The following is a 21,132-nucleotide window of genomic DNA, read 5'->3' as shown; positions in this document are numbered from 1 at the left end:
AAGAAATTGCAAATTAGGTATTTGTATCACTTTTCTGAAATGCAGCTACAAGTTTTACTCTTGATTTTGGAAGATGCTCTGTAACTTGAGCTGCAAAGGAAAGAGGCAATACAAATTCTAGTCCCTCTTTTTAAAAAATGCAAATACTTCTGCGAGGCCAATGGAGTTTGCAATAATACACAGTTCGAGATGTAATACTGTATTCAACAAGACTTTCTTGGAAGTTCAGGGAAGATGGATTCTATTGGGAGAGGAAAAGAGTTTTAGCATTCTGGGGTCATGTGAGGCTTATGGCAAGAACAGATATGGTTTTTGATAGAAACAGGGTTTTCCTGAAACTGTCCCTCTTTTAAAACTGAAAGTCTCATGTCCTAGGAATCTTCCCAGTCCTAGGCAACCTGGGACACTTGGTGACCCGAAAATCTTTGGACAATATTCCCAATTCCCAGTACTTAACATCTACTTGTGATATGGCCCCCAGGCTCTGAATAATCACTTCCAGGGTTTTTCAAGCTTCCTTGACCACAGGAATGACCTGGGTGCCTGAAAAAACACAGATTGCCATTCAGAGTTTTGAGGGAGGTGCTGGGGATCTTGAAATCCACCAAGGACACAGGGGAGGAGCCTGGGCAGCCCTGGTTAGCCCATATTCAGGGGCGGCAAAAAGACCAACCCTACAGTGATCACAAGACTGGGCAGCCATCCCTGCGTGCTGTGGGATCAGACCTTGCTAGCAACCGGGATTCTAGGTGGCTCCACACTCATGAAAATCTTTTCTGTCCACATATTTCAAGGGATTCCACACCACGAGAAGGACACAAGAGGCAGGAGGTACTATCGAAGAAGAACAACCTGATGGCCGAGGTTGAATTCCAGCCATGTGACATTGGGTCTCTGTTACCAATTTGTAAAATGGGAATAATAACAGTACTAACATGATTACATTGTTAACAGGGTTGCACTTAGCACAGTACCTAACATATTAAACTCTGGAAATCTTGGCTGTCATCCTCACTGTATTATTATTCCTAGTGCTCTCATTATCATTATTGTTGCTGTTATAATTTTTACTAGGAAGCAGGAGAAAGGTACAGAGATCAGATAGGCGGAGGTCCTTTATCTTTTTAAAGGATTGTCGAGGGCTTCCTCTGCACCTTGGAATCGTAAAGAAACATTCTCCTTCCTCCGAATCTCTTCACCCTTCTGTACCACAACCAAAGATTACAGCAGGCATATTTTCAACCTGAACGGCCAGGGTCTACAAAGTGGCCATTTGGGGGAGGAGTTCATACGTGAACCCTTACAGAAAGTTCTGGCTATGTTTTCATTGTATGCTTGTTACAGATCAAGATGCTTGGAGGATCAAGAACTTGGGCTAAGATTATTAGGCAAAGATATGCTGAATGTATAGAAGCTTTGGGGGCTGGTCTATAAGTTAGCCCCTTTTGGAAGTCCCAACAGCCCCTTGCACCTGACTTTTGAGGATATAACCCACTGCTAGACAACCACTGACTGTATCATGTTTTGCCCTAACTCCATGCATTGGAGTTTTCTTCAAAAGGAAACACATTTGGGGCACCTGGGTGGCTCAGTCCTTTATGCATCTGCCTTCTGCTCTGGTCATGATCCCAGGATCTTGGGATCAAGCCCCCCCCACTCCCATCAGGCTCCCTGTTTGGTGGGGACTCTGTGTCTCCCTCTGCCCTTTGTCGTGGGAGTTCTCTCTTTCTCTCTCTGTCTCAAATAAAGACATAAAAATCTTTTTTAAAAAAATGGAAATACATTTATTTGAGTCAATTTTCTTTCATTTCATATCAAAGAAAGCCAATCAGATTTCTTTTCCCAGGGAAATCTGTTATTAGAAGAACAATCTTGCCTTTTATCCTTGCCTATTCAATGATGAATAGGATTCATCTCATTTATGACACTAATGGGAGAGGCAAGGCCCTCTACAGAGGAAAAGAAAGACCGTTGCCTCAGCAGAACACTTCAGAAGAGCACGGTCATGGCTGACAGTGCAGCTGGTTTGCGAAGTTCTTTCCAGATGTGAGGGCTACAAGTACCCTTTGCACCGTCACTTCAAGAACCGTTGAGTGCTCCCAAGTGTGATGTCAAGCGACACACACTCTTGACTTCTGGACTTTCCCATTGCTCAGTTTTTCACCAACGCCTGTGGCTTTCCAGCAGTGATAGCAGGATTCAAGGAACACGTTCCGCACATTTCACGTCACCGACTGGACAGAGGCTGCACGTTTAGAAGGGATGGGCCCCACCGTTGTGTGACTGAAGTGCTTTTGCCTGAGTGTTGAGTTAGTAAAGGAGGTCAGGTGATTCTACCGCCCACGAACCCCAAATCTTGAAGATTTCACCAAAATGAAACACTATGTTATTTTTGTCAGAATCCGATATAATAACACTTTTGCCATAACATGATAATCCTCAGCAGTGTGTACGCTTTGTTGTTTGTGTTAAAGCACTCCACGACGTACAGAGGTGCAAGTGCTCCATTTGTGTGGATCCCTTCTGGAAGCATTGACAAAGAAGAGATCATTGACTGCCTCTGGCGGTGAGAACTGGTGGCTGGGGTGGACTTACCCTTCACTGTATACTTTTTTTTCTGTTGAACTGGGGGGGGGTACCCTGGGCACACAATACCTATTGTTCAAAGTCACATTTGGAAATCATAAAGAGCTGTTTGATAGCTATTGTTCATGACTCTCTTTCCTCTCCTTCCTCCCCCTATTTCTCTTGCTCGCTCTAGTCCTTGGTAGAGCAGAGCGTAAAGGACACCACAGCAGCACAATGGGCTGGAGGTCCTAGGACAAGCGCAGTCCTCTAGACCAAGTGTTCAATATGTATCGCTCACCCTTACTGTGCCCTCCCAATCCTTGCTTAGGTGCCATTTCTTGCTGGTGTGTTTGTTTTGTGTGTAAAGCAAAACCAGATGTGTCCATGTCTCATAGGGTCAGAACCTCCACTCCTCTGTCTAATAGCTCATGTGGTGACGTGATGCTGAGCGCCCAGAGGGATTCTTACCTACAGCAGGGGCTCAGCTGAAATGCACTGAAGCCGATAGCAGGAGCCCGGCCCTGACCCCTCCTGGATGCAGTCTTTCCCCCTTCCGTCAGCTGGACTGAGCTCCAGGCACCTTCCCTGGGTGGGGGGGGGGCTTTGTAACCTCAGAGGGAATGTGAGCGTGCGAGGAGAGCAGCACACAGAAATCATTCCACTCACCCCCACCCCTACCCGTAATCCCTCTTAGGCCAATCCTTCTGCATCTGTGACATACCAAGCAGTGTCACTGACTCAGGACTGAGCGTGTCTGTGGTGGCTGGAAATGCCAAAGGCAGCACACTCAGGAGCAGAAAAGAGGAATGAAGACTATTCCCAGCAAGTTCAAGTGGAATTGTGTGGGCTCTGGCCTCCTCAGCGTCTTTCCCACTTAGGCTTTCAGCAAGGAGACTGTGATAACCCCTCCTCCCTGCCCCTCTCATGTGCTACCGTGGACGGTATTTGTGATGGATCAAATGGCAGACAGCAGTTCTGAATGCCGGGCTCTGAGGAAGCAGCTGGTCCACGAGGGGGTCAGGGCAGAGCCATCGGAAGGGCTGCCAACAGCCACGCCCCGGCCTGGCTTCTGCCCGGATCGCCCTTGCTCTGCCACCGTGCCAGACATGAACCGCTAACCTGATTTTCACTCATACACTTGTATGTTCTTCTGCTCCCATCCTCTCCAATATACCCATTTTGACTCAAAAGGAAATTTTAATAGGGAAGAAATCAGATCTCCACTACGAAGCCAACAGGGGTTGGAGAGGTTTGAACAGGTTCCCAATTGGAGGGCAGGAAAAAAAAAAAAGGGTGATAGGCCGGCTGCAGGGAAATGTTTTCCATTTATTCAGAAAGTCCCTAATAGAAAGAACCAATGTGTCAGAAATGCTAAACAGCTTCAGTGTGGGTTCAGAAAAGACTAGTTATGAACAGGAAAGTGCACCCTTGTGCGGATCGGAGCCAGAAGGTGGGTCTGCTTGTTGAGCTGGGAGCAGAGACGAGCGCCGGTTCGACTGGATGCAGCATCGTTGTTCTAGAATCCATTGTGCTTGGGACACCTGTCTGCTTGAGATAAGAGAGACCCAGCAAGGTGGGAGAATCAGTGGTTTTCCCTGGTTGGACCAGATATCAGGATTGGCTTTTTTTTTTAAACAAACGGCTGCATGGCTGTCTGTCTCCAGTGTAATGATTGATAATGTTATTTGTCTAAGTACTCAGGTGCGTACTGTTACAGGTGCGTGCAGTGTAAAACTGCACTGAATCATCTCAGCCAGCTGGGAGCTGGTTCCTATCGGCACCTTCTTCCTGGTCAGCAAACCATCCTGAGGTTAAGCATCAGCTTCTAATGATGAGTGTTTAGACCCCAATTGTCTGGAATCAGTAGGCTACGCTGGTTTACTAATCCAGTGGGGCTCTTTATCACAGAAATAGCAGAACTCATGTAATGGTTCCAGAAACAGTCACAGAGATTCTGCTCAGTGCTGAGCGCTCTGCCCTGTGGAGGGTGGTGGCAGGAAGAGGCGGGGGATACAAATGGGAATGGAAACAGGCTTGGGCCGCTGTGAGCCCACCTTCTGCTGGAGAAGACGGACTCAGACTCAGAAATGATGGATAGGGCGAGGACAGCCGTGTGGGATCCCTGGAGATCCTCCTGACTTCGCCGAGCAGTCGTGGTATCAGAAAGGGGCTCCCTGAGGAAGGTGGATCTCGAAGGATGAAGGGGGAGTTGGTGGGCAGGAGAGCCTGCATGCGGTGGGTGACGTGTGTGTGGTGTGTGCAGCCTGGAAGGCACAGGTGGGTGTGTTTTTGTGAGATGTGGGGTATGTGGGTGTGAGGGCATGTGCGTGTGGAGCAGTTATGTGTTTAGAATGTGCAGTATGCGTATATGTTTTTATGTGTGTCTCTGAGGTGTGTATGTGCGGTGTGTGTGTGCAGCATGTGAAGTAAAAGGGGGTGCATGTTTGCATGTGGTGTAAGGTGTGTGTGGTGTGAAATGTGTGTGAAGTGGGTATGTATGTGTGTAGAATATGAGGCATATGTGTGTATCTATGTGGGCATCTTTGAGATGACTATAAAGGGGTTTGGAATAGATCACCCCAAAAGATGTCACTTTGGCATAAGGATTAATTTGAGCTAAAGGTACTTGAGAAGAAGCAGCCACAAGAAAAACTCTGCTATCCTCCTCTCTGTCTGGAAGCAGAACATAAAATTTTCTTTGTGACGGCATCTCCCATCCTCTCTCCCACACCAGGAAGGGGAGAATGAATCTTAGCACGGGGACAGCACTGAGATGAGTCTGCAGAAACAGAACCTAACTAAACAAGCTTTATCTTCCATTAGCTTCCCCCCATTTATTTACTTCCTCAATTTATGGCCCCTAAAAGCACAAAGCCCTTTTCCTTTGTCTTGTCACTCCTATGCAAATTTATTGCTCTTTGTTAAAATGATATATAAGCCCTTGGGCCTGCTTCTTTGGGTCTTTGCTATTTTTCTATGAAGGTCTCTGTATGCATCCATAATAAACCACTTCTGTTAACCTTTCAGTAGTTTAATTCATAGATCTCAACTGTTGAAACTGAGAGTAGAGAAAATTTTTTGCCTGTCCTATATATATGTGGGGTATGTGTGAGGTGGTTATGTATGTGTGTGTAGTATGTGAGGTGTATGTGCATGTTTATGTGTGTCTTTTCAGGGTATATATGTGTGTGCGTATGAGGTGTAGGTGGATGTATGTTTGTGTGTGGTATGAAGTACATGTGTGTGAGGGGGTATGTGCATGTGTCTGAGGTATACATGTGGGTGTGTGTGTTTATGAGTGTATGTGTGGTATGAGGTAAATGTGTTTAAGGTCTGTGTGCATATGGGAAGAGTATGTGTAATGTGAAGGGGGTATATTTGTGTATTATGTAAGGTATGTACATGTCTCTGAGGTATACATGGGTGTGTGAGGCATAGATGAGTGTATGTGTGTAGTATGAGGTATATGTGTTTGGGGTGTATGTGTGTGTGTGAGGTGTATGTGTATGTGAGGGGGATATATTTGTGCACTATGTGAGGTATGTGCATGTCTCTGAGGTATACATGGGTGTGTGTATGAGACATAGATGAGTGTATGCTTGTGTGTGGAATGAGGTACATGTGTTTGGGGTGTATGTATGTGTGAGGTGTATGTGTATGTAAAGGGTATATTTGTGTACTATGTGAGGCATGTGCACGTCTCTGAGGTATACGTGTGTGTGTGCGCGTGTGAGGCATAGATGAATGTATGTTTGTGTGTGGTATGAGGTACATGTGTTTGAGATATATGTGTGTGTAAGAGAGGTATGCATGTATAGTAAATGAGGTGTGTGTGTTTAGGTGTGGGTCTCTGCCATGTATATGTGGTGTGTGTGTGTGTGTATGTGTGTGTATATGTGTAACAATGGAGGAAGTTTACAAGCAGATCCTTACAGCCAGGGTCAAGAGGAACCAGGAAGTGAGGAGAGCTGAGGGTGAAGGTGAGAGCTCCTTGAGGAGAAGCAGGTTGTGTGGTGATGCCAACTTTCGTGTGAGACACACTCTGGTGATGTAGGGTTATTCTTCACCCTGGAGCCCCTTGAGGGAGGAATGCCATAAAGGAAGCTCTGAAAATGAGTAGATAGCCTAGAGAGAGAAGTAGGGAGGACTGAGGGCTGTTTAACCTTTGGGTGGCCCAAGGTTCTACAAACCTCCACTGGGGAGAGAACACTGAGCTGCCCTTCAGCAGACCTGACCCAGAGCAGTAGGCAGCTGGCAAGGTGGCCCTGGTAGACACAGTCTTGAGTTCCAGATCTGTTCCCTCCACCTACTGACTGTGTGGTTTGGAGCAAACAAGGTAACATTCTTTCTTTTCTTTTTTTGTTTTTAACATTTTATTTACTTATTAGAGAGAGAGCACGAGCTGGGGAGGGGCAGAGATAGAGGGACAAGCCGCCTGCATGCTGAGTACAGAGTCTGATGCGGGGCTTGATCCCATGACCCGTGAGATCATGACCTGAGTGGAAACCAAGAGCCGGGCGCTTAATGGACTGAGCCACACAGGCGCCCCCAGGTTAATGTTTCTGAGGCTCATTTCCTCACCTGTGAAGTGGAGGTAAAGGCGGGCCTCACAGGAATGTTGGGTGGGTGACATGAGCTAATGATGTGTGCACCCCTGCCTCATGGGTACTCGCTAGAGTCGACTTTCTCTAGGCACTTCAGTCAGGAACTTGGTAGGACAGTCTTCCCTGATAGAACCACATACAGATAGAATGATGCAGAAAAAAATCTGGCTCCAGGCAAATTAAGACAGTTGACGAATTAATTGTTGCTTAAAGGAGAGACTAAATACCTTTCTTTGAATGCTTTCTGTCTGTGTCTGAACATCATTTCAGAGAGAAGTAAATCTCAACTCTAGGGGCACTGGAGATGGTCTCCACTGATCTCAATGGGTGTTAGAAAATTCTCAAAAGAAATACATTTTAATTAACTTTAACTCAAATGTTTGTAGAAGTTCCAAGGGTTGGATAAGAGTCCAGCTGGCACATTCTAAATTTTAATACATATTAAAAGTAGGCAAGACATACCATGTCCCCTCCCCACAGCTTCAACAGTAATAGTTTAAAAATCACTATTCTGAAGTTTTAAAGTAATGGGATTTGAGGTGTTTTATGCAGAAAATGAATGAGAATACCACTCATTCAGCCTAGAGAGGTTTACAGATTTCCCTAAGAAAAATGGTGTTTCTTCTAACCATTTATCTGGTTAGTTATTTTAGCAGGTTTTTTTTTTTTTTTTTTTTTTGTCATCTGATTTTTTTTTTTTTATAATTTTTTTTATTTTTTTCAGCATAACAGTATTCATTATTTTTGCACCACACCCAGTGCTCCATGCAATCCGTGCCCTCTACAATACCCACCACCTGGTGCCCCCAACCTCCCACCCCCCACCCCTTCAAAATTCTCAGATCGTTTTTCAGAGTCCATAGTCTCTCATGGTTCACCTCCCCTTCCAATTTCCCTCAACTCCCTTCTCCTCTCCATCTCCCCTTGTCCTCCATGCTATTTGTTATGCTCCACAAATAAGTGAAACCATATGATAATTGACTCTCTCTGCTTGACTTATTTCACTCAGCATAATCTCTTCCAGTCCCGTCCATGTTGCTACAAAACTTGGGGATTCATCCTTTCTTTCTTTCTTTTTTTTTTTTTTTTTTTTTTTTTTTTTTACAGCTTTATAAACATATATTTTTATCCCCAGGGGTACAGGTCTGCGAATCGCCAGGTTTACACACTTCACAACACTCACCATAGCACATACCCTCCCCGATATCCATAACCCCACCCCCTCTCCCAACCCCCTCCCCCCATCAACCCTCAGTTTGTTTTGTGAGATTAAGAGTCACTTATGGTTTGTCTCCCTCCCAATCCCATCTTGTTTCATTTACTCTTCTCCTACCCCCTCGACCCCCCATGTTGCATCTCCTCTCCCTCATATCAGGGAGATCATATGATAGTTGTCTTTCTCCGATTGACTTATTTCGCTAAGCATGATACCCTCTAGTTCCATCCACGTCGTCGCAAATGGCAAGATTTCATTTCTTTTGATGGCTGCATAGTATTCCATTGTGTATATATACCACATCTTCTTTATCCATTCGTCTGTAGATGGACATCTAGGTTCTTTCCATAGTTTGGCTATTGTAGACATTGCTGCTATAAACATTCGGGTGCACGTGCCCCTTCGGATCACTATGTTTGTATCTTTAGGGTAAATACCCAGCAGTGCAATTGCTGGGTCATAGGGTAGTTCTATTTTCAACATTTTGAGGAACCTCCATGCTGTTTTCCAGAGTGGTTGCACCAGCTTGCATTCCCACCAACAGTGTAGGAGGGTTCCCCTTTCTCCGCATCCTCGCCAGCATCTGTCATTTCCTGACTTCTTAGTTTTAGCCCTTCTGACTAGCGTGAGGTGATATCTCATGGTGGTTTTGATTTGTATTTCCCTGATGCCGAGTGATATGGAGCACTTTTTCATGTGTCTGTTGGCCATCTGGATGTCTTCTTTGCAGAAATGTCTGTTCATGTCCTCTGCCCATTTCTTGATTGGATTATTTGTTCTTTGGGTGTTGAGTTTGCTAAGTTCTTTATAGATTTTGGACACTAGCCCTTTATCTGATATGTCATTTGCAAATATCTTCTCCCATTCTGTCAGTTGTCTTTTGGTTTTGTTCACTGTTTCCTTTGCTGTGCAAAAGCTTTTGATCTTGATAAAATCCCAAAAGTTCATTTTTGCCCTTGCTTCCCTTGCCTTTGGTGATGTTCCTAGGAAGATGTTGCTGCGGCTGAGGTCGAAGAGGTTGCTGCCTGTGTTCTCCTCGAGGATTTTGATGGATTCCTTTCTCACACTGAGATCCTTCATCCATTTTGAGTCTATTTTCGTGTGTGGTGTAAGGAAATGATCCAATTTCATTTTTCTGCATGTGGCTGTCCAATTTTCCCAACACCATTTATTGAAGAGGCTGTCTTTGTTCCATTGGACATTCTTTCCTGCTTTGTCGAAGATGAGTTGACGATAGAGTTGAGGGTCCATTTCTGGGCTCTCTATTCTGTTCCATTGATCTATGTGTCTGTTTTTGTGCCAGTACCATGCTGTCTTGATGATGACAGCTTTGTAATAGAGCTTGAAGTCCGGAATTGTGATGCCACCAACTTTGGCTTTCTTTTTCAATATTCCTTTGGCTATTCGAGGTCTTTTCTGGTTCCATATAAATTTGAGGATTATTTGTTCCATTTCTTTGAAAAAAATGGATGGTACTTTGATAGGAATTGCATTAAATGTGTAGATTGCTTTAGGTAGCATAGACATTTTCACAATATTTATTCTTCCAATCCAGGAGCATGGAACATTTTTCCATTTCTTTGTGTCTTCCTCAATTTCTTTCATGAGTACTTTATAGTTTTCTGAGTATAGATTCTTAGTCTCTTTGGTTAGGTTTATTCCTAGGTATCTTATAGTTTTGGGTGCAATTGTAAATGGGATGGACTCCTTAATTTCTCTTTCTTCTGTCTTGTTGTTGGTGTAGAGAAATGCAACTGATTTCTGTGCATTGATTTTATATCCTGACACTTTACTGAATTCCTGTACAAGTTCTAGCAGTTTTGGAGTGGAGTCTTTTGGGTTTTCCACATAGAGTATCATATCATCTGCGAAGAGTGATAGTTTGACTTCTTCTTTGCCAATTTGGATGCCTTTAATTTCCTTTTGTTGTCTGATTGCTGAGGCTAGGACTTCTAGTACTATGTTGAATAGCAGTGGTGATAACGGACATCCCTGCCGTGTTCCTGACCTTAGCGGAAAAGCTTTCAGTTTTTCTCCATTGAGAATGATATTTGCGGTGGGTTTTTCATAGATGGCTTTGATAATATTGAGGTATGTGCCGTCTATCCCTACACTTTGAAGAGTTTTGATCAGGAAGGGATGCTGTACTTTGTCAAATGCTTTTTCAGCATCTATGGAGAGTATCATATGGTTCTTGTTCTTTCTTTTATTAATGTGTTGTATCACATTGATTGATTTGCGGATGTTGAGCCAGCCTTGCAGCCCTGGAATAAATCCCACTTGGTCGTGGTGAATAATCCTTTTAACGTACTGTTGAATCCTATTGGCTAGTATTTTGGCGAGAATTTTTGCATCTGTGTTCATCAAGGATATTGGTCTGTAGTTCTCTTTTTTGTTGGGATCCTTGTCTGGTTTTGGGATCAAGGTGATGCTGGCCTCATAAAATGAGTTTGGAAGTTTTCCTTCTATTGCTATTTTTTGGAACAGTTTCAGGAGAATAGGAATTAGTTCTTCTTTAAATGTTTGGTAGAATTCCCCCGGGAAGCCGTCTGGCCCTGGGCTTTTGTTTGTTTGGAGATTTTTGATGACTGTTTCAATCTCCTTACTGGTTATGGGTCTGTTCAGGCTTTCTATTTCTTCCTGGTTCAGTTGTGGTAGTTTATATGTCTCTAGGAATGCATCCATTTCTTCCAGATTGTCAAATTTGTTGGCGTAGAGTTGCTCATAGTATGTTCTTATAATTGTCTGTATTTCTTTGGTGTTCGTTGTGATCTCTCCTCTTTCATTCATGATTTTATTTATTTGGGTCCTTTCTCTTTTCTTTTTGATAAGTCTGGCCAGGGGTTTATCAATCTTATTAATTCTTTCAAAGAACCAGCTCCTAGTTTCGTTGATTTGTTCTATTGTTTTTTTGGTTTCTATTTCATTGATTTCTGCTCTGATCTTTATGATTTCTCTTCTCCTGCTGGGTTTAGGGTTTCTTTCTTGTTCTTTCTCCAGCTCCTTTAGGTGTAGGGTTAGGTTGTGTACCTGAGACCTTTCTTGTTTCTTGAGAAAGGCTTGTACCGCTATATATTTTCCTCTCAGGACTGCCTTTGTTGTGTCCCACAGATTCTGAACTGTTGTGTTTTCATTATCATTTGTGTCCATAATTTTTTTCAATTCTTCTTTGATTTCCTGGTTGACCCATTCATTCTTTAGAAGGATGCTGTTTAGTCTCCATGTATTTGGGTTCTTTCCAAATTTCCTCTTGTTATTGAGTTCTAGCTTTAGAGCATTGTGGTCTGAAAATATGCAGGGAATGATCCCAATCTTTTGATACCGGTTGAGACTTGATTTAGGACCAAGAATGTGATCTATTCTGGAGAATGTTCCATGTGCACTAGAGAAGAATGTGTATTCTGTTGCTTTGGGATGAAATGTTCTGAATAGATCTGTGATGTCCATCTGGTCCAGTGTGTCATTTAAGGCCTTGATTTCCTTGTTGATCTTTTGCTTGGATGATCTGTCCATTTCAGTGAGGGGAGTGTTAAAATCCCCTACTATGATTGTATTCTTGTCGATGTGTTTCTTTGATTGTGTTATTAATTGGTTTATATAGTTGGCTGCTCCCACGTTAGGGGCATAGATATTTAAAATTGTTAGATCTTCTTGTTGGACAGTTCCTTTGAGTATGATATAGTGTCCTTCCTCATCTCTTATTATAGTCTTTGGCTTAAAATCTAATTGATCTGATATAAGGATTGCCACTCCTGCTTTCTTCTGATGTCCATTAGCATGGTAAATTCTTTTCCACCCCCTCACTTTAAACCTGGAGGTGTCTTCGGGTGTAAGATGAGTTTCTTGAAGGCAACATATAGATGGGTTTTGTTTTTTTATCCATTCTGATACCCTGTGTCTTTTGATTGGGGCGTTTAGCCCATTAACATTCAGGGTAAGTATTGAGAGATATGAATTTAGTGCCATTGTATTGCCTGTAAGGTGACTGTTATTGTATATTGTCTCTGTTTCTTTCTGATCTACTACTTTGACGGTCTCTCTTTGCTTAGAGGACCCCTTTCAATATTTCCTGTAGAGCTGGTTTGGTATTTGCAAATTCTTTCAGTTTTTGTTTGTCCTGGAAGCTTTTAATCTCTCCTTCTATTTTCAATGATAGCCTAGCTGGATATAGTATTCTTGGCTGCATGTTTTTCTCATTTAGTACTCTGAATATATCATGCCAGCTCTTTCTGGCCTGCCAGGTCTCTGTGGATAAGTCTGCTGCCAATCTAATATTTTTACCATTGTACGTTACAGACTTCTTTTCCCGGGCTGCTTTCAGGATCTTTTCTTTGTCACTAAGACTTGTAAATTTTACTATTAGGTGACGGGGTGTAGACCTATTCTTATTGATTTTGAGGGGGGTTCTCTGAACCTCCTGGATTTTGATGCTTGTTCCCTTTGCCATATTGGGGAAATTCTCTCCAATAATTCTCTCCAATATACCTTCTGCTCCCCTCTCTGTTTCCTCTTCTTCTGGAATCCCAATTATTCTAATGTTGTTTCGTCTTATGGTGTCACTTATCTCTCGAATTCTCCCCTCGTGGTCCAGTAGCTGTTTGTCCCTCTTTTGCTCAGCTTCTTTATTCTCTGTCATTTGGTCTTCTATATCGCTAATTCTTTCTTCTGCCTCATTTATCCTAGCAGTGAGAGCCTCCATTTTTTATTGCACCTCATTAATAGCTTTTTTGATTTCAACTTGGTTAGATTTTAGTTCTTTTATTTCTCCAGAAAGGGCTTTTATATCTCCCGAGAGGGTTGCTTTAATATCTTCCATGCCTTTTTCAAGCCCGGCTAGAACCTTGAGAATCATCATTCTGAACTCTATATCTGACATATTACCAATGTCTGTATTGATTAGGTCCCTAGCCTTTGGTACTGCCTCTTGTTCTTTTTTTTTGTTGTGAATTTTTCCGCCTTGTCATTTTGTCCAGATAAGAGTTTATGAAGGAGCAAGTAAAATACTAAAAGGGTGGCAACAACCCCAGGAAAATATGCTTTAGCCAAATCAGAAGAGATCCTGAATTGTGAGGGGGGAGAAAGGGGATAAAAAGGGGCTCAGAAAGGAAAGAAAAAAAAAAACTATTAAAAAAAAGAAAGCCGATAAAGAAATAAATATAAAAAGAGGAAAAAATATATATATATTAGATAAACTATTTAAAAAACGTTAAAAAAAAGAAAATGGTAAAAGTTAAAAAAAATTTAGCAGAAGAAGAGAAAAAGAAAAAAAAATTGAAAAAGAAAAAAAATTAAATTAACTGCAAGGCTAAAAAATCATGGGGAGAAAGCCATGAGTTCCGTGCTTTGCTTTCTTCTCCTCTGGAATTCCGCCGTTCTCCTTGGTAGGTGAACTTGGTCCTGGCTGGGTTTCCCGTAGATCTTCTGGGGGAGGGGCCCGTTGTAGTGATTCTCAAGCGTCTTTGCCCCAGGCGGAGTTGCACCGCCCTTACCCCGGGCCGCGCTGAGTAATCCGCTCGGGTTTGCTTTCGGGAGCTTTTGTTCCCTGAGCGCTTTCCGTAGAGTCCGGAGGACGGGAATGAAGATGGCGGCCTCCAGGTCTCCGGCCCGGAGGAGCCGAGAGCCCGGGGCCCCACTCCTCAGTGCGCCCTCAGAGAACAGTGCCAAATGACTCTCGTCACCCTGGCCTCCGGCCGCGCTCCGAGCTGACCGAGCCTGCGACCGGTTCAAGGCAACCCTGAGCTGAGAGTCACTCCTCGGCTCTGTCTCTGCAGCCGGCTTCCCCGTTCTAATACCGGTAAGCTCTGCGACACTGAGACACCCCCGATCCTTCTGCGACCCTGCGTGACCTGAGGCCGCGCTTACCCCGCCTGGGCTTCACCCCAGTTAAGCCTCTGGAGCGATGTCCCTCAGCGGAACAGACTTTTAAAAGTCCTGATTTTGCTCCGTTGCTCCGCCGCTCGCCGGGAGCCGGCCCCTCCCCCCACGGTCTATCTTCCCGTCGCTTTGGATTCACTTCTCCGCCAGTCCTACCTTGCAGAAAGTGGTTGATTTTCTGTTTCTGGAATTGCTGTTCTTCTTCTCTTCAATCTCCCGTTGGATTTGTAGGTGTTTGCAATCTTTAGATAAGCTATTTAGCTGATCTCCCGCTACCCGAAGTAGTCTCAGCCTGCTACTTCTCCGCCATCTTGACTCCTCTGGTTAGTTATTTTAAAGGAAGATAGGGAGCTATGCTTTCTGGGATAAGAGGCTGAAATGGGAATTTTGTTGTTCTTTTAAAAGGCCAGTTTGAAGATGAAAGACTTTTATTCCCAGAATAGTTCCAGCATCTTATGATTGTAGCTCGGACCCAGTATAATTGCAAAGGTCAGGCTTACTTCTGAAGAGTTGCTTTGCTTGAAGATGGAGCATGTGAATGACGATTAATTTAATAGTGAATCAAATTGAGGTATGGGGCACCGTGTGGCATTTTAGGGCGGTCATCAAGTCCGTGCCCTGAATAAAATGATAAATTAGATTTAAAAAAAATATGAAGAGGCTGTATTAATTATCTGTTGCTGTGTAACAAATTATACCCAAATTTAGCAGCTTAAAACAAACAACAAGCAAACATCATTTCACACCATTTTTGAAGGTCAGGAATCTGGAAACAGCATGGCTGGGTTCTATTATGAATTGTGGTCAAGATGCTGAGGGAAGCCAGGCAGCAGTTATCCGAAGGCTTGCCTGGGGCAGCCAGATCCACTTCTGAACTTGTTCAGGTGGTTGGCTGGAGGCCTCACTCTCTTACCACATGGCTCTATCCAGAGGACTGCTCATGACCTGGCCACTGGCTTCCTCCAGAGAGAGCCAGGTGTAAGAGAGAAATGGACACCAACACAGAAGCCACGGAGTCTTTAATAAACTAATCTTAGAGTGACCCATCCTCCTGTCCACTGTTTCCTAGCGGTCACACAGATCAGCCATAGTGTAATGTCACCAGGGATTGCACAACGTGTAAATATCAGGATGCTGGGGTCTTCTGCATCTTGGGGATGTGATGGTGACACGTACGGATGCTAGATCCCTCTGAAGCCTGACTTAGCCACGTATCACCTGAGTGACACTAAGCAAGTTACTTGAACGTCCTGCCTCCATTTTCTCACTAATGAAATAGAAATACTTGTACCCATCTCAAGTTAATCCACAGGAAGCACCTGGATTAATGCCCAGCAAAATATAAGTACCATGTAAGTGTGAGCTCTTACTGTAAGCTTCTACCCTGATGGCCTTATATTTTAGTTCTTCCCCAATTTCACAGTGGTTCATCCCCTGCTTCCTTCCTTCTCCCTTGCAAGAAAAGAAAAAAAAAACCTTACTTTACAATGCCTTGTTTACAGTGATAGATAACAGTGTTTAAGTATTACCCCTTCTGGGCATGTTTTCATATTAACTGGGAATAATGTCTTGAGCTTAAGGGTGAAGCTGCCAACTGTGTATAGGAGAAGGACTTTGCGAGGTGCTTGGGCTTTTCTAGTCCCTGGAATTTCCCCTTTGAAAACAATATACATATGGATATATGTCCTATAGTGTATGTGAATATAGTTCTAGTAACCAATATTTTGTGGTTAAGAGATATTTCAGAAACGTCTTAGAAAAACAGACACTGAATTTTCTTGTCCGTGAGTTTTATTTTAGTTTAGTTTAGTTTAAAGATTTTTATTTATTTTTTTGAGAGAAAAAAAGCAGGGCAAGAGAGAGAGCGAGAGCATGAGCATGGGGGAGGGCAGAGGGAGAGGGAGAAGCAGACTCCCCACTGAGCAGGGAGTCTGGCACAGGGCTCCATCCCAGGATGGAGACCATGACCTGAGCCGAAGGCAGATGCTTAACTGACTGAGCCACCCAAGTGTCCCAGTCAGTGCATTTTAAACTAGAATTTTGTGTGGGTGGGTGTAGTCAGTGTATCATGCGTGTATCATGAATATATATATATATATACATATATATATACACACACACACACACACACATACACATATATATTCCCCCTGTAAAGGGGATACGCGGGGGATGGGTGAAATAGGTGAAGAGGATTAAGAATACACTCATTGTAATGAGCCCTGAGTCATGTATAGAATTGTTGAATCACTATATTGTATACCTAAAACTAATATAACACCGTATATTAATTTTACTGGAATTCAAAAAAAATAAAAATTTAAGAAAAGAAGTATGTCTATAAAATCTTAAAAAAATAATATATGTACATCAAATTAATAACTTCTATACATCAAAGGACACAATCAACAGAGTGAAAAGACAACCTATAAAATGGGGAAAAGTGTAAATCATAATTCTGGTAAGGGGTTAACATCCAATACATAAAGAACTCGTGTAATTCAACAACGAGAAAACCCAAACAAGCCACTTACAAGTGGGCAAAAGAATTTATTTCTTAGATGGGCTTTTCTGGAGATGGTGGCAGCTGTTAGTCCCATGGCCACCTCAGGGGGCTGTCCCACCTTGGGCTGGGTTGTTGTTCCTGTGATTCTGTGTTTGCCTTGATAAGGCCCTGGACCAAGTTGACCCAGGCTCTTGTTAGAAAGAATCGAACATGAAAGGACATGAGGCTTTGTGGTTCTGACAGGCAGCCCACTCCCACCTCCACCCCACCTATCACAGGTAGGACGGAACGACCTTTGGAAATCATGAAGGGGCAACACTAACACCACCGCCTCCTGTCTGTGTGATGTTTGCTCGAGCTCCACAGCAGTCATATCATGGGATACCCTCACATACCATCTCATTGAAAACAGCAACACGAGTTTACGATCTCATTGAAAACAGCAACACGTGTTTGACAGGGTCAGTGCCATTCCTAATTTGTGGATAAAGACTGAAAAAAGAGGCTCACAGGGGGTCAGAAAATGCCCACCTAGTGGGTTAGCTACAAATCAAGAGCTAGAACTCTGTTCCCTTGAGTCCTCTCCAAAGCTAACCGGAAGTGGAAGCCTAAGTAAAGGCGTTCCCTCACCAAGGTCAAAAGAGAGTGATGATGTACCTCAGAGAAGACCACTTGGCCACTGCATTTACAACCACTAGGCCTTAATGGCAACTGTTTTCCCTACTTCTACCCTGTGTGAGACTGGATGTGGGGGTCTTTCATCACCACAGTAAGCTTTCAGTCTCCTGAATTGTGCTGAGGAGCCAACAGACAAGAACTGAACTGGGTCTTTGGACCCTCGGGCAGACCCAGGGGTTCCTGAGTGGCATCTCTCCTTTTTCTCCTAATAGAGGCTCTTTTTTTTTTTTTAAAGATTTTTTTTTTAATTTTTTATTTTTTCAGCATAACAGTATTCATTATTTTTGCACCACACCCAGTGCTCCATGCAATCCGTGCCCTCTCCAATACCCACCACCTGGTGCCCCCAACCTCCCACCCCCCACCCCTTCAAAATTCTCAGATCGTTTTTCAGAGTCCATAGTCTCTCATGGTTCACCTCCCCTTCCAATTTCCCTCAACTCCCTTCTCCTCTCCATCTCCCCTTGTCCTCCATGCTATTTGTTATGCTCCACAAATAAGTGAAACCATATGATAATTGACTCTCTCTGCTTGACTTATTTCACTCAGCATAAGATTTTATTTATTTATTTGACTGACAGAGATCACAAGTAGGCAGAGAAGCAGGCAGAGAGAGAGGAGGAAGCAGGCTCCCCGCTGAGCTGAGAGCCTGATGTTGGGCTCGATCCCAGGACCCTGAGATCATGACCTGAACTGAAGGCAGAGGCTTAACCCACTGAGCCACCCAGGCGCCTCTAATAGAGACTCCTAATGGTTTATGGAGTGTTTGATGGTCAGCAAGTGTCTCATAAGTAGGGTTGCCATATTTAGCAAATAAAAATACAGATAGCATACTCACATTTGAGTTTTAGATAAATTACATATAATGTTTTAGTGGAGGTATGTCCTAGATATTGGTTTACATCTGGCAATACTGTCCAAAACAAAATCAGAACAATATATACTTTGAGTTGCCGGCCTGCGAACATTGTTATGGCAGGGACCGATTCTATAACCTAGAATTCTACAGCCTAGATTTTATTCTCCAGATTCTATAACCTAGAATTTTATTTATTTATTTTTAAAGATTTTATTTATTTATTTGTTAGAGAAAGGGAGAGAGAGCGAGCGAGCATGAGCACAGGCAGGCAGAGTGGCAGGCAGAGGCAAAGGGAGAAGCAGGCTCCCTGCCGAGCAAGGAGTCCGATGTGGACTTGACCCCATGACGCTGGGATCATGACCTGAGCCCAAGGCAGCCGCTTAGCCAACTGAGCCACCCAGGCGCCCCTATAACCTAGAATTTTAAATAGTACATTTTAGAAAGTGTACTGGTTTTGGTTTTCTTAAAAGATTTTATTTATTCATTTGACAGACAGAGATCACAAGTAGGCAGAGAGGCAGGCAGAGAGAGGGGGAAGCAGGCTCCCCTGCTGAGCAGAGAGCCCATGTGGGGCTCGATCCCAGGACCCTGAGATCGTGACCTGAGCCAAAGGCAGAGGCTTTAACCCGCTGAGCCACCCAGGCGCCCTGTACTTGTTGTTTTAAAAGGTATATTTATTTTAAATACCATTTTGTTCTAAAAAGAATTTTTTCGTCATCTTCACTCTAATAATACAGTCCTGAGTTTCAAATAAAGTGAAATTAAAACTCTGATCTTGTGAATTTGAGTTCTAGTTTGTTAAGGATGGTCTCTTCTACCTCTGTATTTATTGAATATTATGAGTCTAATTAATTCATTAAGAGAAATTGAATTTCATTGTTGACTTGAAACACCTGAGTTCTTCAGCATGGTGCTCTATATTCGTCAAAGCTCAAATCCAAACTTAGAGCAGAAAGGGGAAAAATGGAACTGTCCGTTGTTGAGATTAAGATGGACAGAACTGAATGCTGTTTACACAATTAAATGAGGTGTATGTGATCATCTCCATGGTAACAAGTCATATGGAGGCATTCAGAGTAGGGGGTGATCAAAGGTTTGGTTTAATAGAAGGTTTGCATATGGAGATTTCAAAAAATTGAACAAAACTGTAATGTTTGTAATGGAAGGTATGAAAGCTAATACATACCCAGAGTCGCACAGCCTGCCTTCAAATATTCCTCATCAACTGAAACCTGCATTTTTCTTGAAACACAAGGTTGCGAAAAGTGCAGAAGTACCTGGCAGGCTCAAAGAAGTGCCTAGAAGATTGGAGCATGGCTTTAAAGACTGGTGTTTTATGTCAACTGCAGTTGTCAACTCTGGTTCAATCCCACGTGTCCTCCCGGGGCTACAATGCATGTGGACAGCCATATTTTACCACATCGTCCCAGCTCCAACCACCTGCAGTATTAGAACTTTGCATTCAAGTCCACCTCACTCCTTTTTGTATCATTAAAAAAATTTCTAATTTCTCTCATACCAGCATACATAGAAGTAGCAAAAACATTGTAGGTTAGACTTCAATGTGATTCACACAGTCAAATCTATTTTAAAAATCTAACAGATTCTTGGTCTTTCTCAGATGCAAGCATGCGTTCTTCAAACGAGTCTTTTGCCCAGACCATGGGAAGGAGAGGCTCACTCAGATTTCTCTTTCCCTTAAAACAGGTACCGGAGACATACCCCGCAGGGCAAAATTCTGCCCTCACTTGAACCTCACTGGACAATTTCCTAGCAGCCACCAAAATTCCAAAAACCAGCAACTTTTCCTAATAATACAAGATGGCTCTCTAGAGAGTTAAACTGGCAGAAACTGGTCTACTGTTGTCATTATTCCATTCCACAAATGTGGTCTGCACATCTAATACAGATCCCACTGTTCCCACCACCATTTTGCAAGCATTCCAAAGGGCATGTTTGTGGAAGTTTATATGGCCAGTTATAAAAGAGGTCAATAATTCAGCAGACATCTGGCATTGATCACTTTATTATGTTTGTTTGTTTGTTTATTTATTGGCATTGATCCTTTTAGAGGTCACCTCAACTCAGCACCATCTATTAGGATCTACCCCAAGTTCAACCCCATGGATTCAGTACCATCTTACTTTCACAGTTTTCCCATCTTCCCCTCCTGGTTTCACCAAATTCTCTGGCTGATACCTGCCCATCTCGAGGCTTGACTGGAAGCACATAGAGTTGCCCATTAGTGTTCTCACATCAATATTCTTTCTGTGCCCCTTGGTCCGCTCCTGGTTCCCCTTCACAGCAGTGCAGCTGAAGTCCATCCCATTTAGGCATCATTAGTGTTACGTTATACTCTGTTCTTATCCCTCCTCCCTCTCACCTTCTGAATGCTCCAATGCCCTGGCTCATTTTTGTAGACACATGTTCCTCGGTGGCTGCAAGAAAGGAAGTGTATAAAGCAAATGGAAGTTATGGCCGGTGGCTTGGCGAACAGGCAAAGATGGTCCTCTGCCTGTGTGAATGCATTTGTTCTATGAACTGAAAGTTCTGGCAGAATGTGTGTTGCCCACCAACGGAGTATGAATCACTCCTTTCTTCTGCATTTTATTCATGCTTTTGTCATTGTACATGTCACAAGTGAGCAGAATTACTCATTCCCATGCCTGTCTTCCCCATTAGAGAATGATTTCACTTTTTTCTGTTAAGTTAAAGGGCTTAGAGGGCCTTTCTGGAGGAAAACTAGAACAGTAGAATGTTAAAGCTTTGAGAAGACCTAATATAGTTTTCTCATTTTCGTGTAAGGAAACTGAGGTTTAGTTGAGTC

This window comes from Lutra lutra, chromosome 6, assembly GCF_902655055.1.
Source record: "Lutra lutra chromosome 6, mLutLut1.2, whole genome shotgun sequence".
Taxonomy (NCBI): domain Eukaryota; kingdom Metazoa; phylum Chordata; class Mammalia; order Carnivora; family Mustelidae; genus Lutra; species Lutra lutra.
This window is presented reverse-complemented; position numbering follows the sequence as displayed.